The 19441-nt window shown below is 35.7% G+C and overlaps 1 protein-coding gene across 3 annotated transcripts in view; it reads right to left on the bottom strand.

The window, feature by feature from the left end:
- Positions 1-19441, bottom strand: part of ADRB2 (adrenoceptor beta 2) — a 116702-nt gene that overhangs the window by 61231 nt on the left and 36030 nt on the right. Inside the window, exon 2 of one of the 3 annotated variants that reach the window (XR_012473738.1) lies at positions 17205-19441. This exon is cut by the window's right edge and continues 26244 nt beyond it. The exons of the other annotated variants lie outside the window; for them this stretch is intronic. The gene's annotated coding sequence lies outside the window, so the exon portion shown is untranslated. Of the gene's footprint in view, positions 1-17204 lie in introns of those variants that run through there. 3 annotated transcript variants of the gene reach the window in all.

Genomic DNA, 19441 nt, shown 5'->3' with positions numbered 1-19441 from the left:
CCTTAAGTCTCTCTCCACTCCATTCCTCCACTAAATTGATAAATTGATCTTCCTGAAGTAAAGATCCAACCATGTCACACACATCCCCTCCATTTAATAAATGCCAGTGCTTTCCTAGCACCAACAAGAACAAATATGAAATCTGTTGGGTATTCAAAGTCCTTCAAAAGTCTTCTCTATTTCCATTCTTCTTCCATCTTACTCAGAGTGATTATTCAATGATTCAATGACATTGGTGTCCTCACATAAGACACTCTATCTCCAGACTCTGGAGATGTTTATCCCCCCCCATGCATGAAATTTCCTCCCTCATCATCTTTGCCTCCTAACTTCCATGACTTTCTTCAGGTTCCAGTTAAAGTACCACTTTCTACAAGAAGACTTTCCTCAATCCCTCTTAATGTTAGCACCTTCCTCTATTAGTTATCTTAGATCTATCCTGTACACATCTTGTTTGAACATTATTGCTTTTATGCTGTCTCCTCCATTAACCTGGATCTCCTTGAGGGCAGGAACTGTTTCTTGCCTTTTTGTGTCTCTAGAACTTAGCATGGTACTTTTTATAAATACTTATTGATTGACAGATTTACAGATCATTTAATCTAATCCCTTCACTCTAAAGTTAGAGAAAATGAGGAGTGATTTGACCAAGGTTATATATATTTCAGAGCAGGTGCCTGAATCTAAATCCTTTGACTTCTGGGCCAATGCACTTTGCCCCACCCTATACATTTTCTATCCCAGGAAAGTGCCTGGAGTGGCCCTACTTTGGACAGAGCAAGGGACATGGCATCTTTCTCAGTAGAACCCTGTGAAATATCAGAAGATCTCTCTAAGGCTGGAAATAACTTGAGAAAAGCAAATAGAGAAAATACAGAAAAGTCCACTTGACTATTCTTCTTCCCTTCTCCCCTCCCCAAGCATTCAGATTTTTTTTTTTTGCTCATGCAACTTTAGTTGCTGGTAAAAGTGGTTTAACGGGTTTGGGAAGATGTCCTTCTTTTCAGGGACAATCACTCTTCTGCCCCTTATTGGCCTTGCTTTGTGGTCTCCCAGTCATCTGGTCTTTCAGAGACTCCCTCCTCTTTTGGACTCTGGCCTCCCTGTTCAGAGCTGGTAATCTTTCTCTATTCTGCTTTTCAAAATGTGTTTGTCCTGTCCCCCAGTTCTCCTAGACCCTACTTGCTGCTTTATAATCTAACAAAACCAGTTTTACTGTGATGTTCATGAATCTGTTGCCATTAGAAGCAGCACACTGATATTTCAACACAGCTTTCTGTTGACTCTCAACCCCCAAATCTCTCCGATTCCACTGTATACTCACAAGACTTAAATGCCCTCAGGTCACAGAATACTAGAGCTAAAAGGGGTTTAAGAGGTAAGTGCATGACAAGTTAGGACTGAGAGTGATTTTAGAATATAAAAACAAAATCCAGAACATAGGACATAACCTGGTGGGGCAGAAAGATATCGTAGAGCCTCCGTTATCCAATGCTTTTGTTTTTTAAAGGAGCAAACTGAGGCTCATGAAGTGATTTGCTTGTGGTTTATACAGTGAGTTGTAGCAAAGTTAGATCTCTTAATTCCTGGGGGTCCTTCTTCCTTTCGATTGGAGGGCTGATGCGCCTCCTCTCATAACCCTTATTTAAGGAGGAAACCCAGGTCAGTCATCTCTTTATTTCCCACCTTGGTGCACAGCTCTAGACTTCTTCATCATGTCCCAGTCCTAACATCATCTTCCTCTTTTTTCTTTTCTCTATCCTTTCTTAGAGTGATTTTGCATATTGATTATAAACTCTTTAAGGGAAGGAACTGACTGTTGCCTTTCCTTGTAGCCTTAGTGCTTATCACAGAATCTGGCACTTAGTAGACACTTTAAAAAGGTTTATTGACTGGTTAACTGACTAGCTCATATTATTATGAGCTTGGTACTTACCTAGACTTCCTGAGCTACATCATCCATGGGGAAGACAGTAGGAACAGGCCTCTGAGATACTGGATTTCCTTTGGCTGTGTTGCTGGAGAGGTCAGCATCTTCAAGATGGTCTGACTCAGCAATCATTTTACACATTTCTGGCTGAGGATGAATATCTCCTTTACCCATATAATGAGAGCTATCTCCCTTGCTCTTTAGATCTTGTGACCCAAATAGACTAGGACTTTTGACTTTTTCCTTTGTTCTTTTCCATTCTAGGTTCAAGGAGTGAAGTCTCTGATCCTAGAACTTGAGCCATAGAGATCTGGGAGACTGAAATTCCAGGAAAAATAATGCTAGCCTTTTAGCAACAACTAGAGGTATGAGGATTCAGGGTTGCCTGCCCAGAAGAAATCTGGATTTGAATTTGGTGGGACTAACGCTCTGTCAGGACTTAAGTTGTGAAATTAGTCTTCTTCCTTTCCTCAGAGTCCAAGATGGTGTATGATTGCATGTATGTATGTATGGCTGAGAGTGTTGGTGAATATGACTATGTGTGTAGGTGAGTACGTATGACCTGGAGATATAGGGGAAAGTGTTGGTATGTATATTCTAAATATATTTTTGAAATAAATATTCCTTTGTGAAGTTAATCCAACATTAAATGATTAATAGAACTGGGACACTGGTCACTGGGCCCCTAAAATGAATTGGGAGAACCTTGAATTGGTGGCAGAGAAGAGAATCTTCCTAATCGCCTTAGGTTACATGTCACATTCTGAGAAATCTCAACATGTTAAATAGTTATGCTTGAACTTCCTTCTTGAAGGTCCTTTCCATCACCAACATTCTATGATCCTAAGAGAGGCTATTGTGAAGTGTTAAATCTATTGAAATTAAATCTATTCCTGGGATAAATTTATTGAGAAGTCTGGGGCATGGGAGAGAGAGAAAGGGCAGGAAGGATGATGTACACAGATAGCTTGAGGAATATTTGTATGCTCTTGTAAAGGGAGTGCCTCAGTTTGTGGTGATAGTCCTCATTAAGAATCTTTTCTTTTTTTAACATGTTTTCTTTCTGAAAATATCTGTGACTTCTGGAGTTTTCTGCTGCCTTCTGATGTAAGAAGAGGGTGGCAGAAGGCATGTTAAGATTACATTTCTCCCTAGGTAGCTAGGTGGTACAGTGGACAGAGGGCTGGGAAAGGTTTCAGAAAAACCTGAGTTCAAAAGCGGCTTCAGACAATTATTAGCTATGTGATATAACCCCTTTGCCTCAGTTTCCTCAACTTTAAAATACAGATAATAACAGCACATTGAAGAATTGTTGTGAGTATCAAATAAGATGATATTTATAAAGCATTTAGCACAATGCTTGGTCCATGGTATCTTCTTACCAGATCCTCAATAAATTACTTTCTGATTCCCTTCCTTCTAGGCTAATTCTCCTCAATTAAAGTCATCTATTTATTTGTGTATTTTCTTATTTATTTATTTATCTGCTTATTTGTTTATTTATTTATTTATTTATTGAGATTCCTAGACACAACTTATTGTCCTGAAAAGAACATTGACATTGGAGCAAGAAACTTTGCTTTACTATTAACTTATGTGACCTTGAATAAAATTCCTTCCTGTAAAATTACAGATTTAGAGCTTGAAAGGACCTTGGAAGCCATAGCATTTAATCTCCTCATTTACTAGAGACCAGGCAAAATTAAATTATTTGCTCATAGTAATACAACTGCCAAATGTCTGAGGCAGGATTCAAACTCAGGTCTTTCTTGAATTTAAGTCCTATAGAATTTATAGAGTTTCATCTGTAAAATGTAAGTTATTTTTAAGGTTCTCCAAACTTGCCATGTTCTATACTCTAAGGTCTTTTACAATTCTATGTCCTAAGTTCTAACATATCATGACCTCAGTACTTTTTTCCTTGTGGTAACATTTTGTAAGTTCACAAGCAAGTGAATTAATATTCACATAGAACTGTTGCTATCTTTTTGACCTTCCGATGTGAAAGCAACAACAAAGGAAAATAAATGAGGAATTGTTGCATCCAAAAGCAGTGCTGGAAGCCAGGAAGCTAGTGCACAAATATGGGAAAAACTGAAAAGGGAGAGAAAAGATACTCTTCCCTCACCAACCCACCCCCCTGCCCAAATCAGGAATTCTAACTTGAGTTTGAAAAAATAAATTCCTTCCAATTAACTGTATGCCTGCTGTAAAAAGCTCAGCTCCATTTTACAAGATGCTGTATGTACTAGTTACCATACCAAAAAGTCAGTGTGCCCCAAGCGTTTTGGAATGGGGGAGGAGAGAGTGGGAATAGGGAGAAGGGGAGTGGGAGAGGTGAGTGAGGAGGGGGAAAGAAAAGCATGTCCTAGATTGTAGACCACTAAAAGAGAACATCAGAGCAGCTGAGGATGAGTTTAATACTAGAACAAAGGATAACATAGCTGGAAGAGACCTTAAAAGATAGAGACAAGTTTAGGCTCGATGAAAACAAACATTTGGAGCTGTCCCAAAGCAGGATAGCTATCTGGTAGGCTTTCTCTCATTACAAGGTTTCAAGCAAAGATTATTGACCACTTGTTGGGTCTGATATAAATGTTTTTTTTTTCCTTTCCAAGTGATGCTGGGGTTTGGAGAGGTACTGATATCCCTCAGAACTGTGAAATTCTGTGATTCTATGAATGTCAGAACTGGGTGAGACATTAGAACATAGAATGAAGGAGTACAGATAGACTTCTCTGAGTTCCATTTGGAAATAGAACAATTGTCCTTGGTTGTAAAATGATAAACAACCACAAAAGCCCATCCGGCCTCAAGTCCACAAAGTATCGCATGCTTCAAGGTGCTAAATGGGTTTGTTGTCTGCAACCCTGGGGAACTCAGAGGAAAAGCTTGGAAGGACATGTGGGAAATGGAGCAGGCCAAAAGAAATGAAAAACTAATTAACTAGTAATAAAGAGGAAAGAATGCAGAGACACAATCATGAGTATAAATATTTCCTCTATTTCACACACACATGCATTCACGCACATACCACACATATAAAAGGAGGTGGTTTTTGGGGGGGAAGAAGCTATGATTGAGGAAACATCAGTTGTCCCAGATCAGATGTAATTCACTGTACAACTTTAGACAAGTAACTTCCCTTCCCTATCCCTCAATTTACCTTTGCGTGAAAAAAAGACTTCTAACTTTTGGCAACCTATGATTCTATAGTTTCTTTTTTTGTAGAACTTATAAAATAGCTTGGAGGAGAGCAGAGGAATACTTGACAAATAATTGATATCTGATTCCTTTGCTTCCCAGCTAGAATCCCTTTTAAACATTTCATGTTTTCTTTTTCCCACTTTGACCTGACCCCAGAACTGTTTCCAGTTCAGAACAGTTTGCTGGAAAGGGCACTAGGTTGGAGATCTTAGAATCAGAGAAGGAAAAGGTCTTGAGAAGTCATATAGTTAAGCTTCTTCATTTCACAAAGGGGAAAACTGCATCTCCAGCAGATTGGAGAAGCAATCCTAATGCTAAATCTTCCTGTATTCAACCTGGACAATGAAGGTATTTTATATGCACTTGTTGAATTAAGAATAACAATCTGGCATCTCTGGAACTTTGTATCTAGAGATGATGACTGCTCCTTCATCCTACCTTTTGGGGATCAATATTACCACTTTCATTTCTGTAGAAGGTTGAGGTTTACAAAGCAAGCACTTTCATCATAATATCTCATTTTACAGAAGGGAAATAGACTCATAGAAAGAAAGTGACATCCAAATTCATATAGATAGTAATTATCAGAGAGCTTGAACTCATATCTTCTTTTTTCATTTGTTTTTTTTTGGCGAGGCACTGGGGATAAGTGACTTGTCCAAGGTGACATGGCTAGGTAATTATTAAGTGTTTGAGGCTGAACTTGAACTCAGACCTATCTACTAAACCACCTAGCTTTCCCCAAATTCATATTTCTAATCAAAATTCAAGATCTTATTCCTATATCATAGGATCTGGAGTGGTTACTAAGGGTTTAGAAATGATGGAAAGTGGATCTTTAATAGTGAAGCTCTTGGTGGGTTGGTGTCAATTGGTGTACCCACCAGAGGCAGCCAATCAGTTAGGTTATCAGCTATTGAGGCCGTGCTTTCTGTTAGAGTCCCTAGGAAATCTTTCCTTTTTGCTCATTGTAGAGATTCCTATGGGAAATTAATTGAAAATACCCTCTACTCAGTCATGACTCATGAATTCAAATCAAAAGAGACATCTTGGGCAATAGCAACAATAACAGTACTTTTGTTTAGTAGAACCAGACATTAAATTATATTAGAAAGAAATAATAATTACAGCTATTTAGTACTATTTGATTGGTAGAATGGAGTAGAAACTCAGAATATTGAAGCAAACACAGTTGTTCTATTAACCCAAGACAAAAATTATTAGGGTAAAGATGGACTATTCAACCAAAACTGCCAGAAAAATTGGAAAGCAATCAGGCAGAAATTATGTATAACTAAACAAGTGTAACTGTGACTTAGAAATAAAGGGTGATATTCTAAAAGAAATAACAGAAGCAAGGATGAAATTACCCTTTCAGTTATAAATTATCTTTATAGATATAAAGTGAGGAAGGGAGAGTTCAAGATCAAGACAAGAAAGAAGGAAGGAAGGAAGATAAAAACAAAATAAAGAAGACAATTTGGGAGTACATAAAATTTAAAAAATTTTGCATATAAAGTCAGTGTAATCAAAATTTGAAGGGAAGCAGTTAGATGGATATTACATACAAGATATAAAATATTAGACAATTTATAAGAACAAGAGCTATTCTCAAATCCCAAAGGATTTGTTCAGTGTTCAAAGGAAGAAATTCAAGTAATAGCAACCATATTAAAATAACCATTAATTAGAGAAATACAAGCAAAAGCATTTTTGAGATTCTTCTTCAAATTCATTAGATTTGCAAAAGTGATAAAAATAGAAAATGACAAATGTTAAAGGGGCTGTAGGAAAATAGGAACACTAAAATCTGTCCAATCATGGAAAAAAGTTTGTAACTATACCTCCTAAATCACTGAAATGTGCATATCTTTTGACTTATCAATACCACTGGTATTCTCGAAGAAAGTAAAGATAAAGGAAAAAGATTTATATGTACAAGAATATTTATAGCAAAATTGGGGGGGGGAGTTTGGGTTTTGATGGGGGGGTTAGAAGTAGCAAAGGTTTGAAAGTTAAGGGGATGCCTATCCATTGGGAAGTGACTAAACAAACTCTGGTGTTTTTGACAAAAGAAATGATGACAGATGGTTTCAGAGAAACTTGAAAAGGCCTGATAAACTGATGCAGAGTGCAGTGAATAGAATCAGGACAATATATAATAATTATAGCATTATAAAGAAAGCAACGTGGAAAATTTTGAGAACTCTGATTTATACCATGACTAGACAATTCTACAGGACTAGTGATAGAGCATGCTAACCACTTCTTGAAAAAAGAAATGATGGATTGAAACTGACATTTTTTTCCCATACCTATCCAATATAGGAATTTGTTTTGTTTGATGATACAGATGTTACAAAAACTGTTTTTTTCTTTTTCAACAAAAATGATAGAGGATGAGGGGTAATAGGTAGAGGTGGAGAAACAGGAAGAACAGTAAGAAAAGGAGGTGCAGGTATATTTGAGGCATTTTTTAAAATATGGAGACAAGGGAAGGGAATACATTAAGAAAGAGACAAACAAGATAGATAGATTTGAAAACTAGTCTGAAGTCATTATAAACTTGAAAATGCAAGTTGTACATTTTAGAGACTGGCAGTTTCATGCATAATTCTCTTTGTTCTATTATTTATGTGGAAATGACCATTTTATCTGGTATTTCTTAAGTTCAGAATAAAAATAAATTTAAAAAGTTATTCATTTTTATAACTTCCAAATTTTACAGAACTCTTTAATTATAACAATGTTATGAGTAAAGAAGTGCAAGTATTATCATCCTCATATTACCGGTGTTAGATCTGGAAGGAATTTTAAGACATAGAATGTCTCTATTAGAAACAAGCTCAGAAGACAGAACATAGAATGTTAGCACTAAAAGAATATCAGATAGATTAGATAATCAAATGTCTGAACTGGAAGAGATTCCAAAACATATATATGTACATTATAGGGGTAAAGAAATTTGCCCAAGGTCACACAATTCCTCGCTGTGTTACCTGATAGCATTCCTTATTAGCGTTTAGAGAAATCAAATATTTTTGAGGAGATTGAGTCTCAGAAGAAAAATACCTTAGTTCCCTCTGGGCTCAGTTTTCCTCAGTGTGCTGGGGAAAACTCTTATTCTGATTCACCCCATCTCCTCTCTCCCTCCCTTTCTCCACCCTCATGCTCTATTTTAGAACCCAGCTTATTTTCAGAGCAGGGATTGGGTTACTAACTGTAGCCAGCAGACCTCTGCAATATCCCACCCCCCAACCCCTGCCAGTCCCTTGTGTTCCTATATACTTGGGCTACTGAGGATAGGTGTCAAGCCACCATGTGGCCTACCTTCCTCCTCATTTTTCTCCTTTTTTTATCCCCAGAAATTTGCAAAACCCCTGCTTCTTGTCTCTTCTAGCCACCCCCATTGTTTTCTGGTCTAATGCCCACAAGTAGAAAGAGACAGGGTCTCAGGATGTCTTTAATCCCGATTTCCTTTTCTATTTTTTTCCTGTTTAGTATGTCAGGCCTCCTTAGCCTCAGTTAATAACTATAATCCTCCCCCCTGCCAGCCCCCATCCCTTCACACACGCACAGAGCCTTAACCTGCTCCCGGAATTGGCTGCTCCCTAGCAGCATCCAAAGGAAGCAGCAAAGTTTGGCAATATGTAATGGAAAGAACTCTATCCTGAAAGATATTCCTTCCAGTACCTTGTTGTGTGATCTTGAGGGAGGTCCTTCCTGTGGACCTCAGTTATCCCATTTGCAAAATGAGGGTGTTGACTTAGAAAATTCTGAATCTGACAATCTTTATTCTGTTTTTAAGGTTCCCTTCTACCTCTGATGGTTTATGTTTCTAAAATCCCTGCCAATACAATAAATGCAAGGCAGTGTACAGGGCAATGGGGACTCAAAGCCGAAAGGAAAATGAGTCCTTGACCTCAAGGAATTTACATTCTGCTGGGAGAAAACTACACATACACATATACATACATAAGGATAATGTGAAGAAGAAGAAGAACATTTAAAAGGACCAGGAAAGATTTCCTTTTGGAGTTGGCAAAGACTGAGTCTTTGAAGGGAGCTAGGGATTCTAAGAGGAGAAGGAAGGGAAGAGAAGGGAAGAATGCTTTCCAGCCATGGGCTACAGGTACATAGGTAGATTGTGTTGTTCAGATACTCCTAATAGGCAGTTTATCTACATCTAGAGTAATCATGTACAATAAATTTGAAAAGTAAACTGGAACAGGGGAGTGACATGGTCAGACATGTTTTAGGAAGATTATTTTGGCAGCTGGGTAGACAATGGGTTGGAAAGAAGAGAGAATGTAAACTGGGAATCTAATTAGGAGATTGTTTCGATAGTTCAAACAACAATGTTGAAAGTCTGTACTACATTGAGAGAGAAGGGGGTGGATGTTGGACTTTTAGAGCTAAAAGGGGAAAAATCTTGGCAACTGATAGGATATAGAGCTGGGTGAGGGAGAAGAAAGAGTCAAGAATGATGAATGTTGAATGAAATGTTAAAAAATAATTGAAGTTGTCAATATGAAAGATTAGGATGATGGTGGTCCTTTCAACAGAAAAAAAGAAAGTTGGGAAAAGAATTTGGTTTAAGGAGGAAATTCTAATTTTTGACATATTGAATTAGAGACAGTTATAGTATAACTAGTTGGAGATGACCAACAGGTAGTCAATAATGCAAAACTGGACCTTAAGTGAAAGGCAGAGTGGATATATAGAATTTGGAATCACCTGACTAGAGATGTTAATTGAACCCCCAGGAGCTTATGATATCACCAAGAAAGAAAGTGTAGAGGGAGACAGATTATATCACAAATTTTAAGGTCTTTTCTATTTCTGACATTGGTTCCCTACAGTTCTGACATGCTATAAAATCTATCCTGTAAAATAATAGCATAAAAAGAAAGAAGAAAAAGAGGGTAGGAGAGGAAAAAGCTCTATCAGAGGAAAAAACTAATTAAAACAGCCCAAGAAGATTAATTTTTAAAGTTCTAAATTCATCTTATCCATAGACTTACCATTGTTTGTGAATTTGTAAATTTCATATAAAAGTTGGGTTATAAATCACATCCATGCTGTCTACCAAGAATGAATTTGCAAAGTAGATTAATAAAGATTTATGTGGCAGGGGACTCATGATTGTTTTATATTGTAATAAAAAAATATTACTACCTATTACCTGTGCAACCTTGGATAAATTACTTAACCTCTCTGAGTCTCAGTTTTTATTTTTTTAATTTATGAAGATGTCATTGGACTAAATGATCTTTAAAATATATTACAGTTCTGAGTCTGTGAACTTAAAAAGTAGCAGACCTGCTAGGATTTAAGAGTATTAATTCTTGTCTCAGTTTGACCACTAATCTGATTCTCAACTTTAGACAAAATCACTTCCCTAATTTAACCAGTAAAATGAGGGATTGGGTCAAGGCATCTACTGGACCCCTTTTCAGCTCTGATCTTTTATGTTCCAAGGTCACTTCATTTCCAGTATTCTATGTCCATATTGCCAGGTCCCTTTGCCCTCTGATATTACAAGTTCTATGTTCTGCGATTCTTTTTCCAGGGCAAACATTTTACATTCTACTTTCTGAAGTCACTTCTAATAATGGCATTTCATTGGTCTAGTGACATTTTGAGCTTTAACATTCTGTGCTCCATTTCTAAGTGCTTATTAAGTATTACTATTCTACATTCTAAACATTCCAAAACATTATTGAATTTTCCTATTTGTTAAGGCAAGCATGCTAAGCAAACTTTCTGGAGCAACATGTTGCTATCCATATTTGTTACAGTATCTAATTGCATCTAAAACTTCTTTTCTTCCAGAATATTCTATATTTTAGGAGTTTTTTTAAACTATTAAATCATTTTGGAACAGTGATGGAAGTTGCAATCTAACTCCCTCATTCTACAGAGGAAGAAACTGAGTCCTGCTGAAAGATTAAGCTTTGCTTTGGCTTGCACAGCTAGCTAGAGGTAGAGATCAAGCTAGAACCAACATTTCCTTCTTCCTAGCACCAATCAGGTTTTTCTCTTTAACTATTTTGAATTACTGAAATTTTTGAACTAAGTGCTCTGTTGCCAATGGCAATTGTCTCCCTTATTTGACTTTCAAGAACATTGTCTCTAACAACCAATATATGTATGTTTTTTCCCCAGGCAGAGTGGGGAAAGAGCACCTGACCAATGGCTATAAACATCTTGGCTGACAGTATACTCTTGGGAGAAAAAGGGTGTTCCTATATTTTCTTTTTTTTTCTTTTTTCTTTTTGCAATCATTTTGGAATAGTGATGGAACTTGCAGTCTAACCCCCTCATTTTACAGAGGAAGAAATTGAGTCCTGCTGAGGGACTAAGCTTTGGGGTTTGGTGACTTGCCCGCGGTCACACAGTTAAGTAAGTATTTAGATTCTGGGGCCACATTTGAACTCAAGTCCTCCTGACTCCAGGGCAAGTGCTCTATCCACTGTGCCAACTAGCTGCATATATTTCCAACAACTAATATTTCAACAAATATCCTTTTAGCACTTGCTAAGTGTAAGGGTCTATACTGAGCAATATGTCTTAGGTGGGGAGGGGGTGGGGGGAGTGTTTGGGAAATGAAGATTAAACAAAACATTACATATACCCTCAGAAACCTTATAGTATTGTATGGGAATAAAACTCAAATATAAATAAGTATAATACACAATACTGCATACTAAGAGCATTAGGAGTGTGCCAAAGCACTTTCTGAAGTCAAAGGAAGAAGTGTCTTCTAAATGAGTAGTGGAGATAAGGAATTAAAGAAAGATTTGTGGAACAGATTACATATGTATTAAATCTCAAAAAAAATTATCAGGCAGAGGTTTATCTAGTGGTACATGACTGCAGGTGGACTGCTAAGGAGTAGTAGATTGCTCCATCAGAAATCCTGAGGCTGAAGAATACTTTGAGTTTGGGAATTCTAGGCTGAAATAGGGCTAAAGTCCATGAGATGCCCACTAAGTCCAGTATGGTGGTCCCTGAGTCTCCAGGCAACCTTAAGGACAGGCAAACTGAGGAGCCCAAGCTGATCAGTGATGGGATTGGGTCCATGAGAGGCTTTTGTATTTTCAGCAAGAGTAAGAGAGGACAGGGAGGCTAGGTGGCACAGTGGATAAAGCACCGGCCCTGAAGTCAGGAATACCTGGGTTCAAATCCGGTCTCAAACATTTAATAACTACCTAGCTGTGTGGCCTTGGGCAAGCCACTTCACCCCATTTGCCTTGCAAAAAAACCTAAAAAAAAGAGCAAGAGAGGAAGATGTAAAGTTAGCAGGGAAAAGGGGAGGAAGGTAGAGAACATTTGGGTGAGAATCAATAGAGGGAGAAAAGAGAAGCAATATTTTAATCAAGTTATACTACAGCTCATTTGGACAAATAAAGAAATATATGAGGGTTTTCAGAAACAAATCACAAGCTTGGCACAGAGTCGTGCTTGAAATAGTGATATGGATGTTAATTATTTAGGTATCTATTGGACACCCAAACAAGCTTATAATATCTTGGTCTGCCTTCAGAATAGTCTGGCAGGTATCAGTTTGGGAAAAGTTCTAGACTAACTAAAATCTAGAGATGTTAACTAACAACCAACAACTAGAGATGTAATCAGACCAGACATGTAGGAAAATGAAGAATGAAACTGAAGATACAAAGAAGAACAAATATAATAAGAAGAGAAAGGGAAAGCAGAATGAAGATTCTTATGTGAACTCACAAAAAGCTGGACCTTCTCTAATTCCTATATACTATTTTGTCTGGTGATCTTATCAGCTTCCAAGAGTTCATTTACCATCTCTATACAGATGATTTTCAATTCTATATGTCCTGCCCCAATCTCTCTCTTAACTACCATCATGCATCACCAACTGCCTAGTTTGAAATCTAGATGTCTTATAGGCATCTCAAACTCAACCAGTTCAAGACAGAACTCATTATCTTTTTCATCCATACCTTTCTGTCTTCTGAACTTCTCTTATATGTTGTATGCAATATTATCTTCCCAGACACTAAAGTTTACAATCTTAGTTTCCATGGGACATCTATTAAACTCAATGTATAATCTGCAAAGAGGAAGGCCTGGATTCAAATACTTCCTAGCTATTTGACCCTGATCAAGTTTTTTGCAACTATAAAATGGAGATAACCAAAACATCTATTTTCTTTTTTTTTTTAGATTTTTGCAAGGCAATGGGGGTTAAGTGGCTTGCCCAAGGCCACACAGCTAGGTAATTAGTAAGTGTCTGAGGCTGGATTTGAACTCAGGTACTCCTGACTCCAGGACCAGTGTTCTATCTACTGAGCCACCTAGCTGCCCCCAAAACATCTATTTTCCATGGTTGTTTTGAGAATAAAATGAGAAAATATTTATAGAGCATTTATAAATGTGCATGATACATATAAATGCTCATTTCCTTGCTTCCTCAAATCCTTACTCTAATTCACCTTGTATACAATCTGTGGCCAAATCTTGTCATTTAAAATTTCACAACATCTTTCCTTTGAGTTCCTGTCCTTCTACTTATATAACCACAACACCAATTTGGGCCCTTCTTACATCTCCTTTACTGTCTTTTTACTGGTCTCTCTGATTCAAGACTCTTCACTCCAAACCATTCTCAGATGACCAAATGATTTTCTTAAACATAAGTCTGGAAGCTAAGATGGCAGAATAAAGGCAGGTACTCAACCGAGCTCTCCCAAATTCATTCCCAAATAACAGTAAAATAATACCTCAAAACAAATTTCAGAGCAGCAGAATCAACAAAAGGATGAGGTAAAAGCAGTTTTCTAGCCCAAGATAACCTAGAAGGTTGGCAGGGGAGGTTTAACTTTCAGTTCAGCCAGCAAAGACCCCACCCTGGCAAGTCAGTGGTAGGTCTTTGGGATAGATGAATTGGTAGCAACAGTTTCTGTAGCTCTTAATCGCATATAGTAAGTGGGTAGGAGAACTGGTCAGAAGGAGATAATAGGGGATCCTTTACTAGCCCATGAGGTTTTGGGTCACAATCGAGAAGGAGTAGCACTAGCTGGAGGTATCTTGGTCACAGTTTGAGCATAGAAAAGAAGGATTGTGGATACTTACAGATCAGAACACAAAATGGGGGAGTATCTCTCCTTAGATCATGCCACTTTCAAAGAAATGAAGACTTACAGACCTCCAGAACTGATTCTGAAAATAGCGGTAAAAAAACATGAAGCTTGGGACAATGCGTCCACCACCAACATTAACAGACTAAAAAAATAGGCAAACAATAAAAAAACAGCATAATAAATTACCGTGGTTACAAGGAAGATCAAAACAAACTCAGAAGAAGAAAAAAAATGAAATAAAGCTGCTAAAGGTAAAATCTCAAAGAAAAATGTGAATTGGTTTCAGGTTCTGGAAGAGTTCAAAAAGGATTTTAGAACTCTAATAAAGTAGGCAAAAAAGGCCAATTAACAAAAAGAGACATACTAATACACTCAAAAGCAAAACTGGTTAAATGGAAAAAATGTACAAAAAATTTTCTGAAGGAGAGAACTCCTTAAAAATGCAGAAATATAAAAATTGAATAAAGAGAATAATTCCTTTAAAACTAGAATGAACAAATGGGAGCTAATAGTCCCATGAAACATGAAGAAATAGTAAAAATTTTAAAATGGAATGAAAAATAGGAAAAATATAAAATAGGTTATTGGAAAAAGCTGGAAATTAGATCTAAGAGTGATAATTTAAGAATTATTAAACTACCTGAAAGCTACAATTATAAAAAAGAGCCTAGACATAATTATTGAATTTATTTTTAAAAACTGCCCTGATATCCTAGAACAAAAGGGTAAAAAGAAATTGAAAGAATTCACCAATCACATTCTGAAAGAGATCCCAAGATGAAAACTCCCAGGAATATTATAGCCAAATCCAGAGCTCCCATGCCAAGAAGAAAATACTACAAGCAGTCAAAAATGAAACAATTAAAATACTTGGATTACATAGGATTTAGCAGCTTCTACATTAAAATATCAAAGTTTGGAATATGAATATGAATATTCCAATATTGAAATATCAAAAGATGGAATTTTCATTTCATATGGAAATATGGAAAACATTTGAATATGAAATATGCAGATGGCAAAGAAACTAGGATTGCAACCTCTCAACAAAAATGGTAATAATTCTTCAGCGGGAAAAATGGACACCTAATGAAATTGAGGACTTTCAAGCATTCCTGGTGAAAAGACCAGAGCTGAATAGAAAATTGGTTATAGGAGAAACATACAAAAGTAGACAGAGAAGAGAAATCATAAGAGTTTCAATGACATTCCTACATGTGAAAATGATACTTGTAATTCCTAAGAACATTTTTATTATTAGATATGATGGTTTTAGAAAAGGTCAGGAGAAGTATAGATAGAGGGCATGGATTTGAGTTGGCTATAATGGCATGATATCCCAAAAAATAAAATTAAGGAATGAGAAAAGGGATAAACACCAGGAGGAGGAAGAGATATAGAATAAGTGAATTACCTTACATAAAAGAGGCATGAAAGAGTCTTTGCAATAGAGAGGAAAAGGGGGAATGAGGTGGAGGGCAACATTTGAACCTTAGTTCAGAATTGGCTCAAAGAGGAAATAACATACATATTCATTGGTTATAGAAATCTATCTTACCCTAGGTAGAAGTAGGAGGGGAGGGGCACAAGGAAAAGTGGGGACGGATAGAAGAGAGGGCAGACTAGGGGAGGCAGTATTCAAAAGCAAAATATTTTTGAGGAGGAATGCGGTGAAAGGAGAGAAAGAAAAGGATAACTGCAGAGAAGGGAGGATAGAAGGAAATATGCAGTAATAATAACTGTGAATATGAATGTGATAAAACCATCCATAAAATGGGAGCAGATAGGAGAGGTGGTCAAAAAACAGAATCCTATAATATGTTGTTCAAGAAACAGACTTGAAGCAGAGAGACACAGAGTAAAAATAAGAAGCTAGAGCAAGAATCTATGATGCTTCAGCAAAAGTAAACGACAAAGGAGTAGAAATTATGATCTCAGACAAAGGAAAACCAAAAATAAATCTAATTAAAAGAGATAAGCAGGAAAACTAAATTTTGTCAAAAGATATACCATGGACAGTGAAGTAATAATATTAATACTGAACATATATGTATCAAATGCTAAATCATCCAATTTCCTAAAGGAAAAATTTAAAGAACTACATAGAGACATAGTAAAACTATATTACTGAAAGATCTGAACTTTTCCCTCTCAGAACTAGATATATCTAACAAAAAAAATAAATAAGAAAGGAGTTAAGGAGATAGATAGAATTTTAGAAAAGGCAGATATGGTAGAATGAAAATAGAAAGGAATGTACCTTTTTTCTCAGTAGTAAATGGGACCTACATAAAAACTGGCCACATATTTGGGCAGAAAAAAAGTCACCACCAAGTGCAGAAAAGCAGAAACATTACATGTATCCTTTTCAGATCATAAATGCAATGAAAATTCAAGGATAGTCTATGAAAACATAAATTATAAATAAATTGGAAATGAAAAATCAAACTCTAATGAAAGAATGGGTCAAAGAATAAATCATAAAAACAATAATTTCATTAAAAAGAATGATGAGATAAAATATAAGTTCTTTAAGGAAAATTTCTATCTCTAAAAGCTTAAGTCAATAAAATAAAGAAAGTAGATTAAGAAATTGGGAATGCAACTTAAAAAAACTAGAAAAGGAACAAATTTTAAAACCTCAATCACTAAATTTGAAATCGTAAAGATCTAAGGAAAGTAATAAAATTTAAGTAAGAAAGTAATTGAACTAATAAAATTAGGAGCTAGTTTTATGGGAAAACACCAATAAAATAGATAAACCATTGGTTAATTTGATTTACAAAAGATGAAGGCAAATTACTAGTGTCAAAAATGAAAAGGATGATTCACTACTATTGAAGATGAAATTAAAGCAATTATTAAAATCTATTTTGCTTTATTATATGCCAATAAATCTAACAATCTAAATAAAATGAATGGTTACAAAACTATAAATTGCCCAGCTTAACAGAAGAGAAAAAAGAATGCACAATTAACCTTATCTAAGAAAAAGAAACTGAAAAATTTCATAAATGAAATCCTTCAGAAAAAATCCCCAGCAAATGAATTCTACCAAATATTTAAAGAACAATTAACTATAATACTATATATACTGTTTGGGAAAATAGTCAAAGGAATCCCATCAAATTCCTTTTATGACACAAATATGGTGCTAATGCTTATATCATGAAGAGCAAAATAAATAAAAACAGATAGAAAGAAAAATACAGAACAATTTCCCTAATATAAATTAAAAATTATAAACAAAATACTAACATGGATATTATAGCAATAATTCACAAAAATCATATATTATGATCAGGTAGGATGTGTGACAGGAAGGTAGGGATGCTTTGATATTAGGAAAATTATCAGCATAATTGACCAAATCAATTGAATTAATCCTTAAAACAATTTGTTACTGGTTAAGAAATAGGGTGTTGAATTAATGGAATAGATTAGGCACACAATGTTGTTCTTTAGTTGATTAGTCATGTTCAATTCTTTGTGACTTCATTTGAGGTTTTCTTGGCAGAGATACTGAAGTGGTTTGCCATTTCCTTCTCCAGTTCATTTTACAGATGAGGAAACTGAGGCAAATAGGGTTAAGGCACTTGAACAGTGCTACACAACTGGTAAGTATCTGAGGCCAATTTAAACCCAGGTCTTCTTGATTCCAGGGCCAGTCACTGGACCACCCATCTGCCCCAGGCAAGCAATACAAAGTTGTAAATGACAACAGGAATCCCATGTTTAATAAATGCAAAGATCTCAGCTTTTTGGATAAAAGCTCACTATTTGACAAAAACTACTTGGAAAACTTAGAAAGCAATTTGGAAGAAACTAGATATAGAAGAGCATCCCATGTCATATACTAAGATACTGTCAAAATGGATACATGATTTGGGCATGAAGGGTGATATGATAAGCATTTAGGAGAACAAATAATAGTTTGCGTGTCAGATCTATGGATAATAAAAGAATTTAAACAAGATCAAATAAGAGAGAACATTACCAGGATAATTTTGATTCCATTAAATTAAAAATGTTTTGCACAAACAAAATTAATATAGACAAGATTAGAAAGAAAAAACTGGAGAAAAAATTTACAGCAAGTTTCTCTGATAAAAATCTTACTTTTTAATTATAGAGAGAACTTAGCTAAATTTATTAAAAAGTGAGTTATTACCCAGTTGACAAATGGCCAAAAGAGATGAACAGGCAGCTTTCAAATAAAGAAATCAAAGCTATCTATAGTCATGTGAAAAAATGCTCTAAATCACTATTGACTAAAGAAATGCAAATTAAAACAACTCTTGAGGTACTACTTCACACCTATCAGATTGTCAAATATTACTGAAAAGAAAAATGACAAATACTGGAGGGAATGTGGGAAAATTGGGACACCAATACACTGTTGGTGGAGTTGTAAACTTGTTCAAGTACTCTGAATTGTACCCAAAAGTCATATAATTTAAGTCAGCAATACTAGGTCTGTATCCTGAAAAGATTTTTAAAAAAGGAAAAGGACCTAAATGTACAAAAATATTTATATCTTTTTTGTTGTGGCAAAGAACTGTAAGTTGAGAGGATGCCCATCAATTGGGGAATGGCTGAACAAGTTTTAGCACATTTTTGTGGTGGAATATTATTATGCTATAATAAATGACAAGCAGAGTGCTCTCACAAAAAGAAGACTTATATGAACTGAAACAAAATATAGTAAGCAGAACCAGGAGAACATTGTACACAGTTGCAGCAATATTGATTGATGATCAACTAACTGTAAATAACAGCTATTCTTAGTAATACAATGATCATAGACAATTCCAAAGAACATTTTTTGTTGAAAAGAGAAAGAACTGATGGAATCTGAGATCAAAGCATACTTTTAAAAACTTTATTTTTCTTGAAGGTTTTATTTTTTGTTCTGTGTTTTCCTTCACAACTTGACTAAAATGGAAATATATTTTGATTGGCTGTACATGTATATCAAATTATTTACCTTCTCCCTTGAGGAAGGAGAGAAGGAAGGAAAGAAGAATATTTGAAAATCAACATTTTTAAAATATATTAATTTCCTTTATATATTATTGAAAATAAATTTGAAATAAAACTTAATTCTATTGATCCGACTCTTTCCTGCTTGGTTACATTCCTGAGAGAAAGACAATGCCATAAGGAGTGATATCTTGAGCCC

The sequence above is a fragment of the Macrotis lagotis genome, chromosome 1 (genome assembly GCF_037893015.1).
Source record: "Macrotis lagotis isolate mMagLag1 chromosome 1, bilby.v1.9.chrom.fasta, whole genome shotgun sequence".
In the NCBI taxonomy this organism is placed as follows: domain Eukaryota; kingdom Metazoa; phylum Chordata; class Mammalia; order Peramelemorphia; family Peramelidae; genus Macrotis; species Macrotis lagotis.
Note: the sequence above shows the minus strand (reverse complement) of the source record. Positions and strands in the feature narration are given on the sequence as shown.